The sequence below is a fragment of the Peromyscus maniculatus genome, chromosome 2 (assembly GCF_049852395.1).
Source record: "Peromyscus maniculatus bairdii isolate BWxNUB_F1_BW_parent chromosome 2, HU_Pman_BW_mat_3.1, whole genome shotgun sequence".
Lineage (NCBI taxonomy): Eukaryota > Metazoa > Chordata > Mammalia > Rodentia > Cricetidae > Peromyscus > Peromyscus maniculatus.
The window spans coordinates 126,983,978-126,997,800 of NC_134853.1; the positions used below are offsets into that span (position 1 = coordinate 126,983,978).

Below are 13,823 nucleotides of genomic sequence, written 5' to 3' on the forward strand. Positions count from 1 at the left end.
ACCAAATAGCTTTTAAGGGAATTTTTTTTTTAGTGCCATGGAATGTACAGAATTTGTATTTACTTACTTGTTGAGTGTTTAATATTCATGAGTTGATAATGTCTCAACCAACCACTGTCTCTTAAAAATTATGCCATTTTTTAAATTATTTTTTTTTAAAAAGCACAAATTTCAAAAAAAGAAATTGCTTAATTATTTAAGCAGGGCTCATTATTAGCCCTGATTGTACTGGAACTCTGTAGACCACACTGATCTCAAACTCGGAGATCCACCTGCCTTTGTCTCCCAGAGTGCTGGGAGTGCTGGAAGGCTTACTAGAGATGGAAGTTAGCAGCAGCCCTGTAAAATGAAAATCTTTCAGAGGCCACTTAAAGTGGGCGCTGCCTTGTTATTCCTATTCTGACTTTTGTGGTATGTTTTCTGTTGGGAGTGCTAAAATAATTCACAATGGTATATTCATTTTGTGAGATGTATTTCTCATGTTACCTGCCTCATTTTGGAATGTTCTGGTGAATTATAGTAGCAACAGATCATTGATACTTCAATCTTACACACACAGAAACAAGTGGATATTTGTTTTGACGAATCAGGTGAGTAATGAGCACTTGGTACCTATTGAAATGATGCAAGCCAAATATATGTAATTTCTACCATAAAAATAATAGTTTACAATATGTGTACAGAGAGGCACTCAAGCATCTGTAGGGAATAGCAAGCAAGTCCTATTTGGTTTTCATCATTCCCAGTTTTATTTGGTTGAAGTCTAGAACAGGTCTGTAGTAAAGGAATTCAAAGCATTCACTAAGGGTCAAAGATCAGAAATGATGCAACATTACCTCTTATTCACCCAGTGCATAGTGATTATAATCTGGAGAGAAGTATCAAGGCCACATAACAAGATAGCCCTTACAAAACAGAAAACTTACCCACAGAACTGACTGTTTGCTGCCGTTCCTTCCTCTTATCTCAGCAAACAAAGTTAAGTGTTATAACTTTAGGGATTAATAGAAATAGAAGATTTGTCTCAGGCCTAGAAGGGACCATGTCAAGCCTTGTCACTTGTCCTGACTTTTGGCTCATTATCAAAATCAGGTGGATTCTGTTTACTTTGTCATATGTCTTCTTACTCTTTTTTTAAAGGCAAGGTCTCACTCTGGCTCATGCTGGCCTCAGATGTACAATACTCTTCCTGCCTCAGCTTCCCAAGTACTGGGATTACACACATGCACCATCACCCTCAAGTTTGTTGGTTTGTTTGAGGGGGTCTTGCTCTGTAGACAAGGCTGGCTGGAACTCACTGTGTTGCCCAGGCTGGCCCTCCATTGCAGCAATCCTCCTGCTGTAGCCTCTTGAGTGTTAGAGGCTTGCCTCACCATGACAGCCGTGTATTTCTTTGTGACATGAGGAAGTACTTGACTGGAGGTCACCTTAAATATGTCCTTCCTCCCAGAGTGTCTGTGCTTAGTCATCATGATGCCCTTTGTTAACTACTGTTTGGGTTAGAAGGTCAAAGTCACTATGGAACCCTGCCCCCTTGCTCTCTTCTTTAGGAATTTTTCATCTGTAATTCCTCATGCATTAATGAAGGGTGGTGGGTTTCAGGAGGAGGAGGCCGAGCACTTAGTTCTGGTCACATCCCAAGATGCTATATCAGCCTATCACTTGAGCACTCTTGGGCACCTGCCTGACTGTACCCAGTCAGCATGGGTACTGAGAACTTGAAAATGAGCTGTAAAATCTTGGGTCAGTATGTAGCCTGGCTTAAAAACGGTTCCAGATGTGTCTCCTTCAGTTCTTTAGAACTAACTGCTCCTTTGTTCTCTACGTTGTAAACCTAGTGGCTATCAAAAAGACCACTGAGATAGTGTACATTTGTAGATTTGAAATTAAGCATTTTGAAAACTAACTTGAAACAGTATTAGCATGTCAAAAACAACACTTGACCTAGATTCTGTATTTTAATAACTTCAGAAATAGTTGGGCGGTGGTGGCACACGCCTTTAATCCCAGCACTCGGGAGGCAGAGGCAGGCGGATCTCTGTGAGTTTGAGGCCAGCCTGGGCTACAAGGCGAGTCAAAGGTGCAAAGCTACACAGAGAAACCCTGTCCCGAAAAACAAAAAACAAACAAACAAACAAAAAACTGCAGAAATAAAACTACAAATTAATGAACTCTTAGAGGATACTTTAAGAAGTCACCTTTCAAATATGACAGATCACATTGTGACTCCTTGTCTATTCAAAAGTGTTTTCTCCTGTCTGACCCACCTTGTCCCTTTCTTTCTCCTCCTCTTGCTGTATTGGACTGTAAGAGTTAATCCATAGAACTGCTTGTGGTGTCAGTTTGATCTGCTCTTATCCTTTCATACAAAGTAGACTTAACATGATATATTGTGTACTCTAATAAAATTTGCCTGAAGATCAGAGAACAGAACAATCCACTAGATTAAACATAGATGCCAGGCAGTGGTGGCACACACCTTTAACCCCAGTACTTTGGAGTCACACACTTTTAATCCCAGCACTAGGAAGGAAGTGAAATGGCTGGGCGGAGAAAGGTGTATAAGGCACGAGGAGATTTGAACTAGAGCGCTTTCAGCTAGACCCCTTTCGGCTGTGGACTCAGAGACATTCAGTTAGAGGATTCGTGGAGCTGGCAAGGTGAGAAGTGGCCGTGGCTTGTTCCTTTGTCTCTCTGATCTTTCAGCATTTACCCCAATATCTGGCTCCAGGTTTTTATTATAAGACCATTTAGGAATTCATGCAACATTAACACATGTTGTGGCACTTATCCCATTATATTGATACTATGGTTTTTCACTCATACTGAATTGTGAGTGCTTTGAGGACTGGGTTGGTTTTCTTTATTTTCCATAAAGTCTAAGGTAGCATTTCTTAGTGGAGGTACAAAGCAAAATGAAAGAATCTGCTCTTGAAACTATTTGTTGCCATCACCATTTTGAAATATTCTTCCATTCGTATATATCACATAACCCTCTAACACTGTGTTGCTTAAAACTTTATTTTTATTCTTATTTTTTGAGACAGGGTCTCACTATGTAGCTCTATCTGTCCTGGAACTCATGTTGTAGTCTAGGCTGGGTGCCTAAGACTTGAAACAGTAGCTGAAGGCCATTTAAATGTAGAGTCTGAGGAGATCCCTGTCGGGTGTTTCCTTTCTATTACAGCTTGTGGGAATGGACTTTCTGAACTCTTTCCAGTGTTTTTTATAACAAACCAGGTTTGGACTTAACACATTCCATTTGATCTTGGGTATTCTGTACCACTTCCTTTGCTTTATAGTCTTCTGTAGCTCATAGAACAACAGTGTACATGGGAAAGAACACAATAGACGCTTTAAGAACAATCTTCACTTTTAGAAGCGGTGTTCACCAGGCCGTTTCTCTATAACTTCATTGCCTGGCCTAGTTGGGACTTGAGTAAGGAGATTATTTGCAGAGATTATCATTTCTAGTGGAGAAAGAGAAAACATTCTACCATACAATTAAACTAGGAGTGCTGAGGATGCAATTCAGTTGGTAGAGTGCTTTCCTAGTATGGATTAGCTCTGGGTTTGTCCCCTGTACCACATAAACTTGGTATGGTGGTGCACGGCAGTAGACATTGTTTTTGGCAATGTCTAGACTCTCGTTAGCTATCACAACTTAAGATATTCGTGGTGCCACAGTGTTAATCATCCTTCAGTGGACAGGACAGTTTTTCCAACAAATATCATTTGAGCCAGGGTTAAGAAATCTCCCTCTGAAATCATACAAATGGTGAGACTTCAACCCCATGCTTGTTTGTTTGTCTGTTTAAATGTTTTTGATAATTTCATACATGTATATAATGTATTTGGATCTTTTTCACACATACTCACCCATCACCTTTTCTTAACTCAGTCTTATTCCTGAATCCTTCCTTCCCAACAAGTCCTCTTCCTATTTTCATGTCTTTGTTTGCCTGGTTCTTGTTCTTGCCTGTTTTGGGGGACCTGTTGTTGAATTCGGGTTGCATGTAGCATAGGTGCAAATGTATTGGAGTAAGGTCATTTTAACAGTGGCTGTACCACTGGTGAGAAATGCCCCCTCTGCCTAGCAGCCGCCTGTGCCAGCAGCTCCTCTGGAAAGGCAGTCCTCTGAGCCCTTTGCCTTCCTCTGTGCTGGAGTATCGATTGACCCCTCCTGTGTGGATTGTGAATGGTAACTCAGCAGCCATGCTGTGTGCAGAAGGCAGTCTTTCACAGCTGCCCTCCCTGTCGCGGGTTCTGCGTTCTTCCCACCCTCTCTTCCGTAGTCTCCCTTGAGTCGTGTAGAGGTTGAGGTAGATGCCTTGTATATGCCTGAGCATCCTCACCCACTCACATTTCTCAGCACCTGGACCAGTTGTGAGTCTCTGCAGTGACCAGCACTCCCTCTAAACAGAAGCTTCTCTGACTGGACAGCACTGACCTGCCTTGCTATGTCTCTGGACTTACAGTTCTGTGTTCTCTCCACACCAAAAATGATAGCACCTTGTTTTCTTCCTTCTTGTCTTTTACTCACCATTGTCCTCAGGTCTCACTTTCTGGATCTTTTTCTTAAGCCTAAGGAATTATTGCAGCTATGAACATTAAGGCAAATTAGAATGCATTGCTTGAGTGAACATTGAATCTCTATCTAAAGGGAGTAATATAAAGCCTACCTTTAATGGAGTTATATTCCTATATACCTATAATGGAGTGATATTTGTGTAGCTAACCTTTTAGGGTATATTGATTTACTTTTGTTCATTTGAAATTTGAGTTTTCAGGGCATTTTCTTTCACTTTTTTCTTTTCTTTTTTTCTTTTTTAAAAAATATGGAACGCTTCACAAATTTGCGTGTCATCCTTGCGCAGGGGCCATGCTAATCTTCTCTGTATCGTTCCAATTTTAGTATATGTGCTGCCCAAGCGAGCACTTCTTGAACTTTTTAAATATAAATATATATGTGGAGCTGGAGAGTCCTTGTTCATACTAGAAAGTGGTCTTACTCAGTCCTCCCATACCACTTATAGTTGGAAGCAAAGCAGTGAATGACATGTTTCCCTCACAAGTTAGTAAATGGAGATTCCAGGGACATTGCTTTGTCTCTGGTGGGTATTAGAATTATTTTGAGATAGATTTTAGTTAAATTTCATCTGTAAAGAGGGATCAGATAATCTCAAAGTGACCTAAGCACTTGGTGCTAGACCTGTGTAGGCAGACATTCTGGGATATTTCTGGAGGTAATTGTGTAAGGGAGCAGCTGACTATCAGATAAAAGTATAGACACTGGGAACTGAATAGACAAGACAAAGCTCCTCCCATTGTGTAACATAGTTTGATTGGAGGTGCCAAATGTCTAAATAAATGGTTTAAAACAGCTCAGATTTGATATTACAAAGATAGGCAATGTACTTTAAATATGTCACTCTGAAATGCTTGAGTACACAGAGTTCTTTGTGCCCAAGATCCCTTCCTCTTCTCTTCATTTTTGCAAGTATTTATCAGATACCTAACATACACTCACTCATTCATAAATATTTATGGAGCACCTTTGTTTTGGACACTAGCTTAGATGATGCAACAAAAACATCTCCCTGCTGAAGCCTTTGTCCAGAGAAGACAGGCAAAGCAAGATAAGTAAGTAAAATGTAGACTTAGATGCTTTTTTTTTTTTTTTTAAAGATTTATTTATTATGTATACAGTGTTCTTCCTGCATGCCAGGAGAGGGCACCAGATCTCATTGTTGATGGTTGTGAGCCACCATGTGGGTGCTGGGAATTGAACTCAGAACCTCTTGGAAGAGCAGCCAGTGCTCTTAACCTCTGAGCCATCTCTCCAGCCCAACTTAGATGCTTTTAAGTAGTGTGGGAGAAAGTCGAGTGGACAGGGGAGAGAGCTTGCTAGAGTAAGTAGACAAGAGCAGGCTGCTTTTTAAATAGATTGTTCAGGGAAGGCTTCGTTCGTGGAGGAGGTCGTGTGTGAACAAAGACCTGAAGAAAGTGAGAGCACTGTAGAGTTGTGCTCTACAGGGTCTCATAGTAAACATTTAAGGCTTAGTGAGCCATAAAGTCTCTGTCTCTGCTCAGCTCTGCTGTCTTCATAGGAAAGTAACCATATAAATGTAAACAAATGAATAGGTTTGTGTTCCAATAAAACTTTATCTAAAAAGCAGTGGGTCATGCCATTTGAATTTGAAGGAACACTTAGTGAGAAGACTCCAGTTAAGAACAAGGCTGGTATGTTTGAGGCACATCAGGGAAGCAAACATTGTTGGAGGTCAGCTCTTCAACTTTGGGAAGATAAGGAAGGGGTTGACGATTTTAGACCAGAAAATAGGAGGATTTGGAGTTTTGAGATGGGAGAGGGCATGTTAAAATGCCTTTTGGATATTCAAGTGAAATTGTCAGAAAGGGTGTTGGTGATATGGTTGGAGTTCAGATAAGAGTTCTCGACTGTAGCCAAAATAGAAGCCTTCCGCTCAGAAGTAGTATTTAGAGCACCACTGGGACCCACTGGGACCTGCGTTCTCAACAGGGTAATAATTCTCCAGAGGGGCAAAAAATTGGTTTTTGAGGGAGGATATAAACAACAATAAAAACAAACCACTGAGATTTCTCAGTGAGTCAAACCAAAGCTCAGCTCTACCTGGCAGTTTTATTCCTCAGTGTTCAGTTTCATGGGGAATGGGATAATTCAACTTCTAAAACGGTGCATTAGAGAGAGAATTTTGCACACAAGGTGGAAAAACTGCATTAGAGTAGACTCCACTCACAGGCAGTAAGTGTTGATGAATAGAGAAGAGGTCTGAAGACTGGATTCCAAGGTACTCATTTCTAGACACTGGGTGGTGAGAAACTAGGCAGGGGCTTTGTCCTAGAACCTGGTGGTGGAGGAGCCAGGGAGCAGCAGAGTTAAATGGTGCTGGTGGGTCAGGCCTGCTAAGAACTAGTAACTAACCACGTGTACAGTATACAACTGCAATGAAGTAGTTGTCTGTTGGGGGTTGGCTTATATGTGTTCTCACATAGTAGGTTGTCTTCAACTGTGATTGCAGGGGATTCCTTTTTTAAAGTATACATTTCAGTAGTGCTAAGTATGTTCACATGGTTGTGAAACAGATCTCTAGAACTTTTTTATATTACGAAAACCATGAGCTCTATACCTGTTAAGAAACTTACTGCTCACTAGCCCCTGACAAATGCCATTCTACTTTATTTCAGTGCTTGATTTAGATACTATATGTGAAATCATATAGTACTAGTATATAGTATAGTATATCATATAGTACTAGTATATACTATAGTATTCTACTATATGTAGAATCGCATAAGACTAGTCTTTTGGAACTGGCTTATTTCTTTTAACCTCAGGGTCTGTTCATGTTATGGTATGCTTTCTTTTTTAAAATTTTTCTTCTTTTAAGAAGCTGAATGGAGCCGGCATTTGAGAGGCAGAGGTAGGAGGATCTCAGTGAGTTCTAGGACAGGCAGGGCTACACACACACACACACACACACACACACACACAAACTGTCTTAAAAAAAAAACAAGAACAGGGGGGGAAAAAAAGGCTGAATGGTTCCCTCATGTTTTTTCATAGCACTCTAGAGTAACATGTTCTTTACAAGAAATTAGATTCTTATCTAATTGTTTTCTCCAGACTTCAAAGTCAGAACCTGTCTTAGGTTATTCACAGCTTCCAGAAAATACAGAAAGCTAATTATCTGTAAAAATAGAAGACAGAGGACATGTCCTTGCTTGGAAGAATGTTGAAAATTTGGAAGAGGTATATCTGAAGTGGCTTTGTGGGAGCAGAAATTTCTTAGCCTGAGAAAGGGCATTCTAATTGAGTGTGGCATTCTGGGTAGATGGAAGATCATGCCCACGGTGCATGGTTTCATGACAGGACCTTGTGCTCCAGGGGCTGGAGCAGAAGGGTTTGGAGAGTGACGTGCGATTGAGTGTGCGCAGTGTGTGCGTGTGTTAGTGTGGGAAGGGCCTGCACCCAGAGCAGCAAAGAAGCTCTCCTTCTTAGGCACCTCTTGGCAGCAGGGGGAGGAAGTGGAGAGGGAATGGTAGGCTCAGCCTCCTTTTGTTTGTGTTTTGTCAGCTTGTCACAAACCTAGACATATCTGAAAAGAGGGAATCGAAGTGAGGGATTACCTCCCTCAGACTGGTCTGTAGGCAAGTCTGTGGGGGCATTTTCTTGATTAATGATTGATGTAGGGCAGCTCACTTGATGTGGGAGGTACCACCCCTGGGCAGGTGATCCTGGGTTGTATAAAAAGCAGGCTGAGCAAGCCACAGAGAAAGACAGTAAGCGGCACTCCTTCATGGCCTCTCCTTCAGCTCCTGTTTCCAGGCTCCTGCCTTGGCTCCCCTCAAGGGACTATGAGCCCAGGATATATAAGCCAAATAAATAAACACTTTCCTCCTCGAGTAGCTTTTGGTCATGGTTTTTATCACGGCTCTAGAAACCCTAATTAAGACAGGTAGTGTTTGAAGTAAGGAGAAGGGCACAGGCCAAGGGATGGCAGTTACGTGAGTGTTGTATCAATCTAAGCAGCATGTGAAAGTCTTCAGCTAAAGCCGTGTTAACGAGCTGTTGAGAGCTCTGAGATGTGGGGTGACCAGTTGGTTGGGAAGATTTCACAAACTCTTAGAGACTGGGAAGTGTTTTAGTCTCCGTCCTACTGCTGTGAAGAGTATAAAAGGAAGTATTTAACTGGGGGGGCTTACAGCTTTAGAGGGCTAGTCCATGGTCACCATGGTGGGAAGCATGGTGGCAGGCAGGCAAGCTTGGCACTGGAGCAGTAGCTGAGACCTTACATCTGATCTACAAGATGGAGGCAGACAGAGAGCAAGACTGGACCTGGCACCAGTTTTTGAAACCTCAAAGTCCATCCCCCCTCCGCCCCCAGTGACACATCTCCTCCATCAAGGCCACCCCTTCTAGTCTTTCCTAAATAGTCCAACTGGGAATCAAACATTCAAATATATGGGCCTATGGGGGCCATTCTCATTCACACTACCATAGGAGGGAAGGAGAGGGAGGTAGGAAACAGATTCAGGCAGAACTGTTAGTTCTTGGAGGATGTGGGACATTTGAAGTAACTTTAGGACTCCAGGGCTAGTCAGTCCATCTGAGAGAGAACAGTTACCAGCAACCTGAAGAAAGGCTGGCCTGCTATATGATGTGCTCCTGTCGGCTCCTCAGCTTTCTACCTGGAGTCTTGGCTGTGTAGTAATCCTAGTCCCTGTCTCTCATTGAGGAAAACGAAGGCACACAGGAGAGACTCAGGACCTTATTTAAGGTCACAAAGTTAGCAAGTGTTGGTGACAGAATCCACATTTAAGAATACCTAGAAAATGAAATTACACCAAAATTAAGAACAAATGACAGCTGCCTACGCTAGATAACCTCTTAGCAAGAATGTTAATATCGTTTTAGTTTATAAAAAAAAAAAATACTAATGCTTTGGAAGAAAAGAGATTTTAGTTGGTAATCCTCTCATGCCCAGATCTTAATTGTAGGGACATTTTTTAAATTTCAGTTTGCTTGCTTGTTTGTGGTTTTTGTTGGGTTTGGTTTTGAGACAAGGTCTCACTCTGTATGCCAGGTTGTCCTGAAACTCACTCATAGCTGGCACTGCAGGATGAGCAGCCATGTCCATCCTGTTTGCACTTGAAACAGATTTTTTCAAGTATTTTATTTTACATGTATGAGTTTTTGACTGCATTTATGTCTATGTACTACATGCATGCTTGGTGCCTGTGGTGGCTAGGAGAGGACATCAGGTCCCCTGGAACTGGAGTTACAGACAGTTGTGAGCTGCCATGTAGGTGCTGGGAATTGAACCCAGGTCCTCAGGAAGAGCAGTCAGTGCTCTTAACCACTGAGCCATCCCTCCAGCACCTTGTTTGTTCCTTGTGAAAACATTTGCCTGGGTTCTGGAGTGGTACTCTGGAAACCTTGCCTCTCCACCTGTCCAAGGATAAACTGGAAAATTTGTTATGCATGTCCTAGGTCTGAGGGGACTGAAATTTAAGCTTTTTGTTTTAATTAAAATTTTCTTTATTACATGTATTTACTGTGTGTGTGTGTGTGTGTGTGTGTGTGTGTGTAGGGCAGAGGACAGCTTGGGAGAGGGAGTTCACTCCTTCCACTCTGTGCACCCGACAATCAAACTCAGGTTGTCAGACTTGGCAGCACCTTCACCCACTGAGCCATTCCACTGGACACAACTTCATTTTTGTGTGTTGGATTCTCTGTGTAGCCCTGGCTGTCCTGGAACTCGCTCTGTAGACCAGGCTGGCCTGGAACTGAACTCAGAGATCTGCCTGCCTCTGCCTCCCAAGTGCTGCGGTTAAAGATATGCACCACCTCTCCCAGCCACAACAATTTCGTCTAATCTAAACATATGAGTGGCTGTTGTTATAGGCAAGGCACTGTCCGGAGTGAGACTCTGGGTGAGGAGCGTGTCTTCCCTGAGCCCAGTTTGTTTGCTCTGTTAGTGTGTGAGCTCAGGACTGCCGGGTATGCGACTTTCCCTTTGCTGCTCGCTCACTCCGCTCCCCTCTGTCACACCATCCCTCCTCCTGCCAGCTTCACACTGAAGGCCCATCGGTTCAGTTACTAACAGCAACTACTGCCAGCGCTTTATTCCTGAGCTTTGAAATTATATATGTGCCTTTGAGTTAGATAACTTCTGAGTACACGGATAACCATCAGGGGTTAATGCAAGCACCGGACAAAATGTCAGTGTTTGTAGGAAACTTAATGAACATAACCCTGAGTGCAAAGGCATTCTGGGAAACCAGTGTGCACACCATCCTGGGACAGTGTGCTGGCGTGGGGACTGCCTACCCTGACTTGTCCATCGACTCTTCATTTTTCCAGGAAGCAGTATTTTAGGAATTATTCTGTAGCTGGAAATAACAATAACCTGTAAGCAATTGAATTGCTTTGGAAAATAGTTTATAAATAAAGTGGACAATCTTAACATTTTATGAAAGTTTTTGTAAATCAGTAACTTGGAATCAAAGGTTAATGGTTTTCATGTTTTACGCCATTGGCATGTAGTAGTCTTCTTTTTTTTTTTTTTTTTTTTTGTTTTGTTTTGTTTTTCGAGACAGGGTTTCTCTGTGTAGCTTTGCGCCTTTTCCTGGAACTCACTTGGTAGTCCAGGCTGGCCTCGAACTCACAGAGATCCGCCTGCCTCTGCCTCCCGAGTGCTGGGATTAAAGGCGTGCGCCACCACCGCCCGGCAATAGTAGTCTTCTTTAAGTTACAGACAGATTATTTAAAGTCATCATAGAGAAATTTTGCCATCTTCATCTTTCTATACCTGGTCAAAAATTTCAAAGTTTTTTTTTTTTTAACTACATTGTTTGCTAATGGGATAGTTTAATAAATGAATTTAATATTAAAATAAATGTTGAGCAGCATTGGCAGTCTTTTCTCCATTAATTCAAATAATCTTTATGTGTGTTTGTTCAGGAAATGGGCTGATGGAAGCTTATCTCTTTACTAGCAGGCACCAGGACCTCCTCAAGTAGATTTCACTTGCTTTTTCAACAAAGGGGTGTTGACTTCTAAATAACACACCCTGGGCAAGTTCTGGAACCAGCTGCTGTTTCATTTTTAACTCTACAAAGATGGCTTCCTAAATAAAGACTAAAGTTATGATAGTAATTTAAAAGCTTGTTGGTATATGTCAAGTAAATTTGTGTAACTCAGCCCCCAGTAAAGATGTTGCCTCCATTTAAGTTGGTTCATTTGCCTTTTTCAAACAGGCAAGTGTGTAGATAATGAGTAAAACTCAGATGGCCATTGCTAATTATAATTTATAATATAGAAATTAGGCAGACACAAATTTCTTTCAGAATCCATATGCTAAATGTAAGTGTCTTTGCTGACCTCAGAGGCAGGAGAGTCATACCACACAGTGGCAACGTAAGAAAATAATGTCCCTTGGTCTGTTTGCAAACAGATAAAGTGACAATCACCTTTTAAATTGCCTTAGTGTTCAGATTCTAGCAAATATGGGAACTAGACTTTTTTTATTTTTTTTGTATCTATAGTAATAAGCTAATTGCATGTTTAGGAAACAGTTTAAGATGTATGTGTATATAGCAATGTTCATCGCTTTGATTTTAATTCCAAACTGGCCAGTTTAGAAGCACATTTATAATGTGTCCATGAGCTCATGTGCATTTTGTTCTACTAGATGACTGAATAGAGAGTTACTATCATTAGTGATTTTTGTCAGTTAAAGGGGTCATTCAGTTGTTGGGAGGCTCATTTCCCTCTGCCTTAGTATCAGAACTGTGCATTTCTAACAAACACTGGATTTATTAAGCATTGGAAAATCATTTTTTTAAAAATAAGTGATTTTTAGTTTTAAGTGAAATTAAGGATATTTTTTCAATAAGATATCCTTTCATGTTATATAAAAAAAAATCGGGGGCTGGAAAGATGGCTCAATGGTTAAGGGCACTGACTGCTCTCCCAAAGGACCCGGGTTCAAATCCCAGCACCCACATGGCCGCTAACAACTGTCTGTAACTCTAAGATCTGACCTGCAGGCAAAACACCAATGCACATAAAATAAAAGTAAATAAATTAAAAAAAAATCTAAAAATACTGAGGTATTGCTACTTCTGAAAAATAAAGTATTCCTGGTTTGAAATGTGCTCTGTGCCTTCCTCCCAGGGGACCCTCAGTTCTTAGGCTTGCCTACCCCCACCTTTTGTCCATTCTCCCAACTCACATATACCCTAACCCATAAAGACAGGAATTGCCTTTGTGGAGTATTAAGTCTGAAACATAACAAGCTTTCAATAAACTATCTCTAATCAACTTAGAATGAGTAGTTATTGTTACTTTTATCGTTTAGATTTGATGTCTAATATGAAAATAATATACTACATTCCTGAGTTTTTCTTAAATGCCTCCTATATGTTATGTCTGTTGGGAACTGTGTTACAGTAGGACAGTCCTAAACTCCTCTGTGTGTTTTCTTTTGCTCAATATAGAGTTTTTGCCAAGAACAGGCCCACCTCAAACTGATGGCTCAGAACAGCTTAGAGACGGGTTCGCACCGCTGTCTCCTCCCCTGGGAAGCTCCTGCTCCAGGCTGGCAGTCGCCTCCTCCAAGTGCCTCCTCCATAGCTTTCCCCTCCTTTTCCAGAGAGCGTCTTGTAGTCTTTGCCAGTTTCATACATGTGTGTAGTATATGTATGTACCCTAACTCTTCTTATTCCCTCCTTTTTTAAGACTAAAAATGTTAACTGCTCAGCAGGCTGCATGCTATTTTCACATGTCAGACCCTAATTACTGTTTTTAAAATGCTGTTTTAAAACTGTCTTACTGGTCATAAGTATTATATTTCATTACAGGTCATAAGGTTCAACTCTGTTTTGAAATTCTTGGTTGAGGAACTATAATCACTATCCTTAATTTGTTAGCTCTCTTAATGATTTTATTGAGATAAAATGGCATATTCACATGCCATAAAGTTTTCCCTTTCAAGTATCTGTGCACAGGGTTGTGTGTGCTGTCACAACCACTTCTGGGTATTTTCATCACACAAAAGAGAACCATCACATCTGTAATACCCATTACAGTTACTGACCCCCTTCCTCTCTCTCCGCCACCAGCCGCTAACCTCTCCTGTGTGGCTGTGGATTTGCCTCTTGTGGACATTTCATAGAAACAGAGTGGTACAGTATATGGACCTACATGTCAGACTTCTTTGATTTAGCATAATGTTTTGAAGTTCACTCATATCATAATATATACCTATGTTTTCATT

At 41.3% G+C, this 13,823-nt stretch overlaps 1 protein-coding gene and 1 non-coding gene across 4 annotated transcripts in view; one reads left to right on the forward strand and one right to left on the reverse strand.

Moving 5' to 3' along the window:
* The window catches only part of Usp24 (ubiquitin specific peptidase 24), a 141,763-nt gene that overhangs the window by 11,138 nt on the left and 116,802 nt on the right, over positions 1 to 13,823 (forward strand). The gene's annotated exons all lie outside the window — the stretch shown is intronic.
* Positions 4,833 to 4,939, reverse strand: LOC121827668 (U6 spliceosomal RNA). The gene has a single exon (XR_006069988.1). It is a non-coding gene; the product is annotated as a U6 spliceosomal RNA (small nuclear RNA).